We start from the raw sequence: 16,094 nt of genomic DNA, 5'->3' as shown, positions 1-16,094 counted from the left end.
CTTCCCTCCATCTATTCGCCGAAGCATGCCAAATCGAGCCGACTTTTAAAGAAACTGCTGCCGAGACCACCTTTCACCTTCATTTTGTCCGCTATATTTTCATTTTTCTCCCACTTTCTCTTTTTTTTTTGGGGTGTGTTCTGCAGTGAAACCCTAACCCCAAATCGCAAGTTTCAAGTTCAACCACCACCACCATTCTCCGAATCTCGTACCATTTACAGATTACCCAAATCGGCATGTACAATGACGAAAAGAAAGCTTTTGAAAGGACATGCAAACTCCCAAAAAAAAAATCAAAAATCCTAACTTCCCGATGAAACTCCACCGCGCCGGAGTATTAGGGTTGGGTCGTCGCCACTGAAAAAGCCGGAGAAGAAGCATACAAAGACAAGAAGGCCGTGGCAGAATCATCTAGGTCAAAAGCGAATGAGTCCGGCAATGAAAACCCCCAATGCAAAGTGGCTGAGAGCCAGAGACGGTGAATATTTCGATTCCCGTGCGACATGAATGACTATAAGTTTAGTTGAAGGCAGAGAATCCCAATTCCAAGTGTTTAGTTCATTTAGTTGAATTTGTTTGGGAACATGTTTGGATTGGTTGTAAAGGTGTTGAAATTCGTTTGGTATAGATTAATAAAGTCTAACTTTTTATGATTAACTAATTTGTTTGTGACTAGAACTTTGATTTCGAACACCCATGGCTGAATTTGTTATGTAGTAATTTAGAAGCAAATATATGTAAGTAAATTCCGTGTATTAGTTACAAACATGTGACAAATGAGTATTTTTATTTAGTTGAATTTGTTTAGGTAGATGTTTGGAGTAGTTTGATGGTGTTTAAATTGGTTTGGTATAGCTTAATAAAGTGTACCCATGATTGAAGCTGTTACGTAGTAATTTAGTTACATATATGTAACTTAATTATGTGTATAGTTACAAACATGTAACAAGTGTTGGAATTGATCTAGGGTTTAAGAAAAAGTTTAACGCTTCAGTAAGCGGTGGAATTTTAAAAAATTTCTTTTACAAGTAAAACAGTTTTTACTAACCTAGACAAAGAGCAAGCACATGTAAATAAAAACTAATATGAGCATAAAAGATTACTAACCTTTTAGAAGCTTGAACGTTGAGAAGCTTTTGGAAAAGGTTGCAACGTTCGTCTCCCCTCGCAGCACGTCTCTCTTCCTTCCTCGGCAACTTGAGCAACCACGAAAGTTTCTATCACTAAATCACTCGAGAGAAAAGGAATTAGTGTGTGGGCACTTTTAAACACTACGACTTAAGAACGAGTCTTGAAGTCGAAGAGCTAAACACTAGGTCAAATGACGACCTAGGTGCCAAAACAATAAAACGAAATTGAATAGAGAGAGAGAGGAGAGAGGCGGCCAAGTCTAGAGAGAGAAGCTCTCAATCTCTAAAACTTTGGATGAATGAAATGTGTGGAATGAGGGTCCTATTTATAGGAGAGGTCTCACCTTCAATAAGGTAGTTTCCTCTTCTATAGAATATCACATATTCATGAGCCAATTTCCCCTTTTCTTTCATGAGGCACACGGCCAAGAGGATCCAAGCACATCCTTGGATTTGTTTCCTCTTTTATTTTCTTCTCTCTTGACCCATTTGGACGAAATTCCTATTGCCTTGTATAGGAAATTTGTTTCCTCTTTTTCTTTAAGGCAAGTATCTTGATACATTTATGCACAAAATATTCTCTCTTTCTTTGGGTATGTTGGGCGCCCAAGGTCATCTAGAAAAGGCTTCTAGAAGCTTTTCCATTTGTTCATGACAACATAAAAAAGGCCCATTAAGAATTTTCAATAAAATTCTTATGAAATGAAATTAATCCACAAGGCCCAATAAATCTAATTTTGGCCGAGTGATATATGTCATTAAATGACCTTGTCAAAAAATTTATTGACATTCATTTCATCCTATGTCTCAAAAGACAAAAATACCATTTTGACAATTTTCGAAGCACTTGTCTCATTTTTGTTTTGACTTAGCTTCTAGTTTAACTATACCTACTCGATGTGATTTGTGACAGTGACCTCATGGATCCAAATGAACAAAGCTTGAGCTAAACACTTGGACTCAAAAGTTCACAAACCTTTTCCAAGTTTAGCTTAATGCCAACTGACTCCACTAAAGAGTTGACACTGAAAATCTCTCGGTTCAAATGAATTTATTTTCTACTCAAGAATTGAACCTAATTATGATGAGCGGATCCACTGAATAGTATCTATGTTTACCCTTCATGAATGTCATCAGAGAGTCGGGATTTACGAAATTACCATTTTACCCTTCTAGCTGTTATTTCCTTAACTTCTTTGTCGCTTGTGAATAAGTTAGAAACAATGTATTGACGAGGAGCTAACAAGTCACATTGTTTCATCCAAAAGAGTCAGGACTCAATTTGGACACTGGCCAGTTCATTTATTCACAATCCAAGGAACAAAGCATGAGGTGATATACATTGCATTTTAGCAATCTTGTACATGAATGCCATATCTATGAGAACTTCACAAAGTTACTGATGCAGGGCAAAGTGGGCTATAGTTTCAAGAATGTTGAGATCACCGAAACGGAAAAAAGAGTAGTGTTTTCTGAGTGAAATCGACCTAGTAAACAAGACCCACAAAGTGGGGTCTCGGGATTTAAGCCGAATTCGGACGTTTAGGCTTTCAAAATGACGTTTTGTGTTCTTCTCGATTAATTTAATTATAGCTTTTATTATTGTGTTTAAGTAGATTTAATTTATGCATTAATATTCCGTTTTTGGATTATGAAAAGTCTCTTGATGAATCTATAAATCATGAGCACCTATTTTGTAATGGATAGATTATGAATGAACATTTCTGAAACACTTTGTGAGAAAATACTCTCTAATTTCTTAGGTTCTAAATTGTTGAACTTATCAAGGCAAATAACTTTGTGGCGTTCTTCGAGTTCTAGACTTATCAATAGTTTCATTCCATAGACTATTGTGGCGTCTTTCATTCCCCCCTCAATCTTATCAATAGTTCAAATTACAAACTATTGTGGCGATTATTACTCCACCCAAAACACCAAACCGACACTTCCTTTTAACCTATCCAAAAACTACCAAAAATTCCCTACAACAACAAAACCGCAAACCTTCATCCAAATTGAAGCAAAGACTTATTGAGGCAACCCACGTAGTTCCGCAACGATTTGAGCTTCGTTCATCGCAAAGGCAGCAAGGTTCACATCATTTGGTATCAGAGCCGAAGACGATCGTGAATCATGCAACTTTTTGCTGGGTTCATTGAAGACCACCCCATGTCATACGTGTTCAATGACGACGCTGAAGATGAAGAACATTTTTTTGAGCCATTGGGTGATCCAATATACGACGAGGAACTCCATGACGAGGAATTCAACGACGAATCGATTTTCCAAAAATATAACATCAAAGAGCCAATATTTAACTATCCGATCTTCGATGAGCTAATCTTTGACAAAGACGAGGAAGACACGAAGATATCTCTTTCTCCAATTATCAATCAATCCGATGGAGGTGATACAATTTTCGTTGCCGTGTCTTATTTATTTGAGGTTGAATTGAGTATTTTGGAGTTCATCAAGATTGTCATTCTTCATTCGCACCACCTAAGAATGCATCAAATTCGAGGACGAATTCTGTCAAACACGGGGAGAATGATGCAGGGCAAAGTGGGCTATAGTTTCAAGAATGTTGAGATCACCGAAACGGACAAAAGAGTAGTGTTTTCTGAGTGAAATCGAACTAGTAAACAAGACCCACAACGTGGGGTCTCGGGATTTAAGCCGTATTCGGACGTTTGGGCTTTCAAAATGACGTTTTGTGTTCTTCTCGATTAATTTAATTATATCTTTTATTATTGTGTTTAAGTAGATTTAATTTATGCATTAATATTCAGTTTTTGGATTATGAAAAGTCTCTTGATGAATCTATAAATCATGAGCACCTATTTTGTAATGGATAGATTATGAATGAACATTTCTGAAACACTTTGTGAGAAAATACTCTCTAATTTCTTAGGTTCTAAATCGTTGAACTTATCAAGGCAAATAACTTTGTGGCGTTCTTCGAGTTCTAGACTTATCAATAGTTTCATTCCATAGACTATTGTGGCGTCTTTCATTCCCCCCTCAATCTTATCAATAGTTCAAATTACAAACTATTGTGGCGATTATCACTCCACCCAAAACACCAAACCGACACTTCCTTTTAACCTATCCAAAAACCACCAAAAATTCCTTACAACAACAAAACCGCAAACCTTCATCCAAATTGAAGCAAAGACTTATTGAGGCAACCCACGTAGTTCCGTAACGATTTGAGCTTCGTTCATCGCAAAGGCAGCGAGGTTCACATCAGTTACACATGACATTCTCACAACTTAGTACTTCACCAATAGGCCATGTTCGGAATCACATAGTGAGTCCGAACTCTGACTTTCTCAAATGAGAATACTTAAGCTGTGAAATGGCATGTCTCATTTCATGATTAAGGTAAGCACGATGCAATTCATACGTAGTGACTTCGAGACATAAGAGGTTAAATGGTTTGTTCTTATTTTGTCTCTAGAAGTGCACTGGTCAATTCAGTACCTTCGGAAGATACCTAGAAGAACTATAGAGTCTCCAACTCTCAATGCCCCATAACTAGACATCATAGATTCTCCTAACAATCATACTAAGGTCAATAGTCCTTTGACCCTTAGATTGCGAATGTATCGTTTTAAGCAAACTACGAAGAGTTTGTTCATGCAAATCTACATTTGTCTCTTCGTAAGTTGTTTAGTTTGTTTATGGACTAAAGACTAATGTTTTATCATAAAGCTTCAAACAGACAAGGAGGAATGAATGAACGTTTCAACTTTTACTAATGAATAAGAAATTACAAGCAAGAGTCTTCGTGAGACTTTATTACATCAAATGTACAAAATAAAGACTACAACTCTTCTTGTGGGCACCATTGACAACAACAAGAGCACAGATTTTAGTTACAAACATGTAACTAAAACACAGAATTTAGTTACCAATATGTAAATTATATTTATTTATTAGTGACAAATTTAGATCAAAGTATGTGATAACTATGTAACTGAATCCTGTAAAATGTAACTAATTTAGTTATCTTACTGCTTTTTATGTATAGGGTTGGACTCGATACGTTTCAGAGGATTATCTCAACCAGTTCAACTTTAATTATCATGGAAACGTCATGTCGTTCTAAGAAGAAGTTGTGATGTCGAAGCAAGAATCAGACCTGTTCAGAGAGAAGTGCTTTGGGCATTTTCTGGATATGCTTTCGATAACCCGCTCTTCTAAGATCCTCAGTATCCTTATGTCGAGGATGGGTTACTTCGAGGAGTTCCCAAATCAGATGATAGATTACTTATAAAGCCAACGAATATGACGAGATTGTACCCGGGGGCTTTTTTGCTGAAACGTTCGAGAAAGGGGCACTTGCCATTCGGGGGAACATTGCAACACTTATCAAAGGACACCAAGGACTGGAAGGACGATGAGAAGCATGTCTGGTTTCTTCTTCTCCACTTTCTATACAATGTGCTTCTCCCAGACCAACGGACAGTTGCCATGAAGAATAAATCATACATAAAGATGGTTGATGATCCTTGCACATTCAACGGATTCCCGTGGGAAAATGTTGTATGGGATCCTTCATGGTCACCGTGAAGAATTTTATGAAAAAACAAAGAGCCCAAGTAGTCCATCGAAGACCAAGAAGGTCCATTTAAAAGCGTCTTTCTACTGCCTTTGTAGGTATAGGCGTACGAGTGCATATCCAAATTGGAGTCTATGTGATTATGCACTCTATTGACGATGCGAGATCGTTGATTCTGCGATGGTCATCTTCCTTCAGAGTATCCGAATCTGCAATACAATCCATTCGGTTACAAGAGGTACTTCTTTTTACATTGCAAAATATTTTTTGCTAGACACACATATCCTAAGTACTTGTTTTTTTTATGTTTCCTAAGTAGATTTTAGAGCCATTGGCAGTGACATTCATAGAGCCCCCCTCTCAGCCCATCCCTACTATTGTTTGTACTCCAACGAAATTGACAATGTTTGCCTACGAGGAGGAAAACTCATCTGCTGATCATGAGGTAAAACTCGTATACATATTTCATGTTAATTACATAAATGTTAGTAATATACATGTTACTTTTACAGACATGTAGTTACGTATTTGTAACTAATTTACAGAATGTAGTTACAACTACGTAACTAATAAATATATTTTAGTTACATGTTTGTAACTAATTCATAGATCCTAGTTACATGTTTGTAACTAATTCACAGATTTTAATTACTACTATGTAACAAATGTGTATATATTAGTTACGTGTTTGTAACTAATTCAAAGACTTATGTTCCTTTATTTTAGGAGAGATTAGGAAATTTGGAGAAAGTGTTTAGTTATATGCATACCGAGTTCATTGGTCTTCATCGAGAAATGAGAAGGATTTCAGAGGACATGAAGTATGTCATGCAAACGTTGAACATCTTCCTGGCACAAAAGGTTGCGAAGCAAAAGCTTTTGGAGGACCAGGCAGAAAAGCTGTCAGAGGAGAGAGGGAAAAGTGAGGGGTTTGTTATTAAACAACAATCAAAGGAGAAGAGAAAGAGAAAGAAGAGCAAGAAGAGAAAGAAGAGGAACAAGAAACAAAGATAGAAGAGGAACAAGAACATGACCAAGAGAAAGAGAAAGAGAAAGATGAGAAAGAAGAGATAGTAGAAGAGAAAGAGAAAGAGAAAGATGAGAAAGAAGAGATAGTAGAAGAGAAAGAGAAAGAGGAAGAAGAAGAAGAAATAGAGAAAGAGGAGAAAGAGGAAGAAACAGGTAAATAAGAGAAAGAGGAAGAAGCAGGTGAAGAGAAAGAAGAAGAAACAGAGGAAGAAAAAGACGGAAAGAAAGAAGAAGAGGAAGCACAAGATAAAGAACATGAGAAAGAGGAAGATAAACAAGCAGAAAAATAGGAGGTGGGGACGAAGTGCTGAGAAGATTGCATAAAAAAAAGATGATGATGAAGATGACAAAAATAGAGGCAATGACAAAAAAGCCCGCAAGATAGACACCGATGATGGACCGTGCAAGAAAAAAGAAGATAAAACAACTGAAAATGTGGTTCCCGGTGGTGGTGGTGGAAAAGGTCTCGAAGAAGCGTTGGACTCAGACAACGACGATGACAGTGATGGCATATCTACCACAGTAGGAGCTCTTCGCTCACCTCAGTCATATTCTTATGGAGGGGTTGAGTCTTTCCTTGAGGGCAACTATTTGTTGTTGGGCTCTGAATATAATTTCACTCTACCCGAAAGCTCTTAAAAAGTGGATTGAGAGACGTCTAAGGTGACCTCCGACCGGGGGATTTCCCTATGACTCCTCGGAAAGACAAACAAGTGTAAGACATTCTCCAATACTCTTTACTCCAACAATGGAGCCAAATATCTACTCAAAGTTCACAAGAGAGCTTCCCAAACCATTAAAGATCCACTGGCGAACCCTTTCGCGCCCCAGAACGATGGCGATGTGGCACTCATGCAGGATTGGATTTTGAAAGGATTAAAGAAGCAAGTCTTTTTTTTATGTTTGAGGATGAATATTGGTTGTAAATTTATGTTACCATTAATAATATTTGTTAAAGAGGATTATTGACGATGACCTTATGTACAACAAATTTGAAGAAGAATTAGGACCAAAGTCGTTCGATTTTTGTGTGAAGGTCATTGCACAGAAGACATGGTTCTACAAGATTTGGACATCGGCAGCGTGACTAAGTGGTTCTGTAAGTGATTTACATAAATGTATAGAATTTTTTAGTTACCTATGAGTAACTAAACAAACAATTAGTTACATATGAATAACTAATTAAATAGTTTTAGTTACCTATGAATAACTAATGAAATAGTTTTAGTTAATATGAATAATTAAACAAACAGTTTTAGTTACCTTTGAGGAACTAAACAAACAGTTTAGTTACCTATGAATAACTAATTAAATACTTTTAGTTACCTATGAATAACTAAAAAAACCGTTTTAGTTACCTCTGAATAACTAATTAATGAAGTTGTTTTTGTTACTTACGTCCTTGTGCAGCACTTGAATGTGGCTTTCTACTACCTGAGGAAAAAGGCAAGACTGATGAAGCATAAATACAAAACTACGAACACTCACTTTTGTCAGGTAGTCAAAAAAGCATACGAAGAGTGGGATCAACTCGAAGACAAGGATGATTACGACTGGACTGGGTGACATTCGTTGATTTAGTTAATCCTTGCTGAGAGACCCCATAATAGAGCAAAAAGGCCGTTGCTGAGACTATATATATTCCCGTCCATGTACAAGGCAATCATTGGTCCTTGTTGTGATTTCCATCCTTGAGAGGTCTGTCACAATTTACGACTCGTTGAGGACCCGGAGATACGATTTGATCGATCAGATGGCGGAGCTGATTCTAATCATACTATGTAAACGGGTTTGGAATGTTCTCACCGAGAAATATCATAGCTCACTGCCTTTCGACGTCGTGTACGAGACTTTCATGCTACAACAACGTAACGGGTAATGAAACCCTATTACACTATTAATAGTCTGCGATCATGAGTTACTTCAATCTAACTACTACTTTTGCAACCAATTTTGTAGTGGGGATTGTGGCATGTTTGTTGGAATTGATCTAGGGTTAAGAAAAGATTTAACGCTTTGAGCAAACGGCGGAAAATAAAAAATTTCTTTTAAAAAACTTAAACAATTTTACTAACCTGGACAAAGAGCAAGCACATGATATTATTAAATTAAAACTATTAAAGAGCATTACTCGTTTACTAACCTTAATCGAAGCTTGATCGTTGAGAAGCCTTTGGAAATGTTGAATTGCTCTTCTCCCCACTAAGCCCGTCTTTCTTCGTTCTTCGGGAACTCGAGTAACCACAAAAGTTTCTATCACATAAATCACTCGAGGTAAGAAGGAATAAGTGTGTGGGCACTTTTAAACACAACGACTCAAGAACAAGTCTTAGAGTCGAAGAGCTAAAACAAACGCTAGGTCAAATGTGGACCAAGGTGCCAAAACAAAAACGAAAAGAGAGTTCTAGAGAGAGAGAGAGAGGACGGGCACAATGTCTAGAGAGAGAGGCTCTCAATCTCTAACTTATGTGGGATGAGAAAACAATGAGAATGAGGGCCCTATTTATAGGAGAAGGATTACCTTTAATAAGGTAGTTTCTTCTTCTATAGAATATCACATATTCATGAGCAAGTATTCCATCCTTCTCAGTTATGTCACACGGCCAATGCCTTGCTATGCAAGTCCTTGGATTTGTTTCCTCTTTTTTTTGCTTCTCTCTTGCCTTGTGTTTGCCGCCCCCTTCCTTTCCATGTAGAGGAAATTTATTTCCTTTTTTTTTCTTTTGGCATGTATGTTCATACATTAATGCACAAAATAATCTCTCTTTTTCTCCTTATGTTGGACGGTCAAGGGCTTCTAGAAGGAGCTTCTAGATGTTTCTTCATTTGTTCATGACAACATAAGAAAAACCCATTAAGAATTTTCATGTAAAATTCCATGAAATGAAATAAATCGTCAAGACCCAAAATCTTATCATGGCCGAGTGGTTTATTTATCATCATATGACAATGTCAAAAAATTTATTGACATTCATTTCGTCCTATGTCCAAAAAGACAAAAATACCCGTTAGACAATTTTCATAAAACTTGTCTCGTTCTTGTTTTGACTTAGCTTCTAATTTAACTATTTCTATTCGATATGACTTGTGACAGTGACCTTGTTCTTTGTCATTTTCGGAAAACCCGGAACGCCGAGAAGACACAACGCTCAAAGGGCCGATGGTCAGGCCGGAGGTCTTGAAGAGCGGAAAGCCGTCCGTCACGAGTCACTAGCAAGTCCTAGTGCCGAAACGTTCAGCTCCTCCAGTCGAGTCACTCTCCTCGAGTCGAGCCTTGCTCCTCGAGCCGAGTCACTCTCCTTGAGTGGAGCCTTGCTCTGTGAGTCGAGTCACTCTCCTCGAGTTAGGCCTCGCTCCTCGAGTCGAGTCATACTCCTCGAGTAGAGACTTTTATGTTTCACGCGACTTGCACGATATCCGGAGCTCCGATGGCCCAGCGGGCCAAATATAACGAATACCATTAAGACCCACCAAAGGCCAGTCAGGCGCGCACCGTGCCAAACACGCCGCGCCAGACTTCCCACGCGCCGCACGCCGCGCGGGGCACTATGTGCGCCGCGCGCACACTGCGCTCCTCCTCTTGGCGGGGCGCGCCCCCCCAGTCCCACATGGACGAGAAACAAGCCTCTTAAGGCCTTCCAACTGCTATAAATACCCATCTCATTGAGGGGGAAGCAACCCATTGAGTCTCTTGAATAGTCTCTCTCCTCTCTGCTTCTCTTGATGTCATCTTTGGCATGAAGGGCTCTCTACAAGTTTCCGTCATTCTCAGGGTTTCCGAAGCACTCTCGGGGACTCTCGGACGTCGCTCTCTCTGATCGAACGCCGAGACTAGTGCCTAGGCACGCTCCTAGGGTTTTCCATTGAAAATCCCATACGCGTCTAGCACACTAGACGCGTCCGCGATTTTTGACAGAAAATCACTTGTACATCATATGCATCCCACGAAGTTCTGAGACGTCGCCGAGGACTCCTCCGTGCTCCGCCTCCTTTGTTGAAAAAACTCTCTAGGCTCCGCGCCTCACACTGCATTACATACGCCTTGAACTACGTTTTGACCTGATCCCACTTACAGGTACATAGGCAGCCTACACCAACAAAGCACGGTCACTTTTCCTATTCACCTATTCTCTCCTCTGAGAAGCCATCCGACTAGAGAGAACCCAGGTCGAGACTTTCGAGTTCACACCTTTGGCTCGGGTGCGGCCACTTGGTCCGACCTTGGGTCGAACCGCCCGAAGCTTTTAATAGTTGTTCGTTTTCCTGCGACAACATTTTGGCGCTAGAAGGAGAGGACTTCCCAATTTGTTCAGCCCGAAATCCCTTCTGTCCATCTTCTTCTTTTCTCTTGAAGACTCAATTTCTCGGACTCGAGAAAAGATGAGTAGTCAGCCACCCATACGTTCTGAAGGCGTTAACAACCCTGATAACGCTACTGGGACCAAAAAATATTTCTTGCCCTACCAAGCGCATGGTGACGAAGAGTCGCTCCCTGAAGAGAGCTCGACCCGCTCACCATCTCCAACTCCAGATAGCAGGGACGATCGCATCATGGAGTTGGAGGACAATATCTACCATCTAAAGGCGAAGAACGCGAGGTACCACAGCCGACTGGCTCCGAAACGACCTACGCATGAGGCGGTGATCCCTGATAGGGATCCCGAGAGCCTCAATGAGGAAAGTCGCGACCGCGACCCTGATTACAAGGGTACTGGCGATTCGGAGGACATCGAGACTTCTCTCACGAAGGATGGGGGACTCCCCGCTATGACTGAAATCGGTCCTTCGAACCCCTTACCCAAGACATGGGATGTGTCTGTGGCCTCCTAAGAGGGGAACTCCCGACATTCGGCCCTTGACCGACTTGGTCAAAGGGAGAATATTGCGAAAAGTCAGGGCACGCGGAGAGCGCACCATCGTAGACGAAGCCCGCGCCTCCATGCGGTTGTTGGAATTGATCTAGGGTTTAAGAAAAAGATTAAACGCTTCGGGAAGCGGCGGAATTTTAAAAATTTCTTTTCAAGTAAAAATGGTTTTTACTAACATAGACAAAGAGCAAGTACATGTAATTAAAAACTATTATGAGTATAGAAGTTTACTAACCTTTCTTGAAGCTTGAACTTTGTAGCAGCTTTTGGAAAGTTTGCAATGCTCGTCTCCTCGCAACACGTCTCTCTTTCTTTCCTCGGCACCTCGAGCAACCACGATAGTTTCTATCACTAAATCACTCGAAATAAAAGGAATTAGTGAGTGGGCACTTTTAAACACTACGACTTAAGAACAAGTCTTGAAGTCGCAGAGCTAAACACTAGGTGGAGTGAGGACCTAGGTGCCAAAACAAGAATAATCGAAAATGAACTAGAGAGAGAGAGAGAGGAGTTTCGGCCAAAGTTCTAGAGAGAGAGTCTCTCAAATCTCTTAAACTTGGATGAATGAAATGTGAGGAAATGAGGCTCCTATTTATAAGAGAGGTCTCACCTTCAATAAGGTAGTTTCCTCTTCTATAGAATATCACATATTCATGAGCCAATTTCCTCTTTTCCCTATTGAGACACTCGGCCAACAAGGGCTTGTAGAAGCCTTGATTTGTTTCCAATTTTGTTCATGGCTTGCCTTTTTTCTCAACATGGCCGAAGTTCCTTATGCATCCTTATGCAAATTTGTTTCCTCTTTTTCTTTTGGCAAGTATCTAAATACATTTATGCACAAAATAAACTCTCCTATTTCCCTATAGGGTAGGCGCCCAACATGTCTCTAGAAGGAGCTTCTAGAAGCTTCTTCATTTATTCATGAGAACATGAAAGAGGCCCATTAAGAATTTTCAATAAAACTCTTATGAAATGAAATTAATTCACGAGGCCCAATGATCAAGTCATGGCCGAGTGACATTAAGTCATCAAATGAACTTGTCAAAAAATTTATTGACATTCATTTCATCCTTTGTCTCAAAAGACAAAATTACCCTTTTGACTATTTTCGTTCTCGTTTTGACTTAGCTTCCAGTTTAACTATTCCTATCGATGTGATTCGTGACAGTGACCTCATGGACCCAAATGAACAAAGCTTGAGCTAAACACTCGGACTCAAAAGTTCACAAACCTTTTCCAAGTTTAGCTTAATGCCAACTGACTCCACTAAAGAGCTGACACTGAAAATCTCTCGGTTCAAATGAATTTATTTTCTACTCAAGAATTCGACCTAATTATGATGAGCGGATCCACTGAATATTATCTATGTTTACCCTTCATGAATGTCATCAGCTAGTCGGGATTTACTAAATTACCATTTTACCCTTCTAGCTGTGAATAAGTTAGAAACAATGTATTGACGAGGAGCTAACAAGTCACATTGTTTCATCCAAAAGAGTCAGGACTCAATTTGGACACTGGCCAGTTCATTTATTCACACTCCAAGGAACAAAGCATGAGGTGACATACCAATATTTCATAAATCTTGTACATGAATTCCATATCTATGAGAACTTCACAAAGTTACTCATGACATACTCACAACTTAGTACTTCACCAATAGGCCCTGTTCGGAATCACATAGTGAGCCCGAACTCTGACTTTCTCAAATGAGAATACTAAGGTGTGAAATGACATGTCTTATTTCAGGATTAAGGTAAGCATGATGCAATTCATACATAGTGACTTCGAGACATAAGAGGTTAAATGGTTTGTTCCTATCTTGTCTCTATAAGTGCACTGGTCAATTCAGTACCTTCGGAAGATACCTAGAAGAACTATAGAGTCTCCAACTCTCAATGCCTCATAACCAGACATCATAGATTCTTCTAACAATCGTACTGAGGTCAATAGTCCTTTGACCCTAAGATTGCGAATATATCGTTTTAAGCAAACTACGAAGAGTTTGTTCATGCAAATCTACATTTGTCTCTTCGTAAGTTGTTAAGTTTGTTTATGGACTAAAAGACTAAGGTTTTATCATAAAGCTTCAAACAAAGAAAGAATGAATGAACGTTTCAACTTTATTAATGAATGAATAGGCAATTACAAGCAAGAGTCTTCATGAGACTTTATTACATCAAATGTACAAAATAAAGATTACAACTCTTCTTGTGGGCACCATTGACAACAAACTCCCACTTGACTCAAAGAAGATGTGTGTAGTCTTTCATGCCTAATCCCTCACGATGTTGGTCGAAGACCTTGTTCGCTAGGGCCTTGGTGAATGGATCTGCGAGGTTGTCCACCGCTGAGATCTTCTTTACTTCCACGTCTCCGCGCTGCACGATCTCTCGAATCAAATGGTATTTCCTCTCAATATGCTTAGAGCGCTTATGGCTTCTAGGTTCCTTTGAGTTAGCGACAGCCCCACTATTATCACAATAAAGGGTCATGGGCTCGTCGACGTTTGGAACAACTTCCAAATACTTAAGGAATTTTCTAAGCCATACAGCCTCTTTGGATGCTTCACAAGCAGCCACATATTCTGCTTCCATTGTGGAGTCAGCAATGCAAGATTGCTTAATACTTCTCCACACAACAGCTCCACCATTAAGGATGAACACAGATCCCGAAGTGGATTTCCTGGAATCCTTATCCGCTTGAAAATCGGAGTCGGTATATCCCGTCATAGTCAGGTCTGTACCTGAGTATGTAAGCATCAAGTTCCTAGTTTTTCGAAGATACTTAAGAACATGCTTAACAGCAATCCAGTGCTCGGGTCCAGGGTTCGATTGGAAACGGCTAACTACGCCAACGGCGAAACATATATCAAGTCTAGTGCAAAGCATAGCATACATGAGGCTTCCTACGGCAGAGGCGTAAGGAATTTTCCTCATGTCTTCAATCTCTTGTGCAGTCTTGGGAGACTGGTCCTTAGAGAGTGAAACTCCATGCCTAAAGGGTGTTTGGCCCTTCTTGGAGTCTTGCATCGAGAAGCGATCCATTATCTTATCAATATAAGATGCTTGAGAGAGCGACAGGGTCCGGTTTTTCCTATCTCGAAAGATTTGGATCCCCAGAATGTACGCGGCTTCTCCTAGATCCTTCATATCGAATTGCTTTGCCAGCCAGACCTTAACCCCAAATAACTTACCCACGTCATTACCAATGAGTAGTATATCATCGACATATAGTACCAGAAACACAACTTTACCTTCGTGCATTAACTTGTCAACACAAGGCTCATCTATTGACTGTTCAAAGCCAAAGCACTTTACAGTTTCATCGAATCTAATATTCCATGACCTAGATGCTTGCTTTAATCCATAAATGGACTTAAGCAACTCACAAACCTTGGTATCTTGACCTTCTTCCACGAAACTGTCTAGTTGAGCCATGTAAATGCGCTCGTCAAGATTGCCATTCAGAAAGGCTGTCTTGACATCCATTTGCCAGATCTCATAGTCGATAGCTGCAGCTATGGATAGGAGTATGCGGATGGATTTAAGAATCGCGACTGGCGAGAAGGTTTCTTCATAGTCAATCCCTTCTTGTTGGGTATAACCCTTCGCCACAAGTCATGCTTTGAACGTCTTGACGTTCCCATCAGGACCCCTTTTCTTCTTGTATATCCACTTACACCCTATGGGTTTAATCCCTTCAGGAAGGTCTACAAGTTTCCAGACATTGTTGACATACATCGAGTGCATTTCAACTTTCATGGCGTCAAGCCAAAGGTTTGATTCAGAAGAAGCCATCGCTTGGCTATAGGAAACAGGATCATCCATGTCAGAGACGGCTACAAGAGAGTCTCCATAAGACATGTACCTGTCAGGCTTTTGAGTAGCCCTCCCACTACGTCTAAGTACTACTTGACGAGATTCGGATGAGTTAGGTTGTGTTTCAGTTGGGGTAAGAACAGTTCTTACAGATGAGGTAGAAGCTTCCTCACCCAACTTTTCTTCAAGCACAATTTTGCTTCTAGGTTTTGCATCTTTCATAAAGTCCTCCTCAAGGAAACGAGCATTCGTGCTAACGAAAGTCTTATCGTCCTCGGGACTATAGAAAGTAAAACCTTTGGTTTCCTTTGGATATCCCACAAACAGGCACAATTCTGACCTACTAGCCAACTTGCTAGTCTTTTGCCTCAGCACGTGTGCAGGGCAACCCCAAATTCGGATGCGGCCAAGATTCACTTTACGGCCAGTCCATCGTTCATAAGGAGTAACAGGAACCGTTTTGGACGGAACTTGGTTCAGAATATAGGCGGCTGTTTCAAGGGCATATCCCCAAAAGGAAAGAGGGAGGGATGAGTAACTCATCATTGATCTAACCATCTCCATAAGAGTTCGGTTTCTTCTCTCTGACACTCCGTTTTGTTGAGGCGTGCCAGGTGTGGTAAGCTGAGAAGCGATACCTTCTTCTTTAAGAAAGTCATCGAACTCTCCAGACATATACTCA

This window comes from Urtica dioica, chromosome 9 (genome assembly GCF_054948205.1).
Source record: "Urtica dioica subsp. dioica isolate 48M chromosome 9, U.dioica_male_clone48M_v1_H2, whole genome shotgun sequence".
NCBI classification, from domain to species: Eukaryota; Viridiplantae; Streptophyta; class Magnoliopsida; order Rosales; family Urticaceae; genus Urtica; species Urtica dioica.
The sequence above is the reverse complement of the archived record's forward strand: the minus strand, read 5'-3'. Positions refer to the sequence as shown.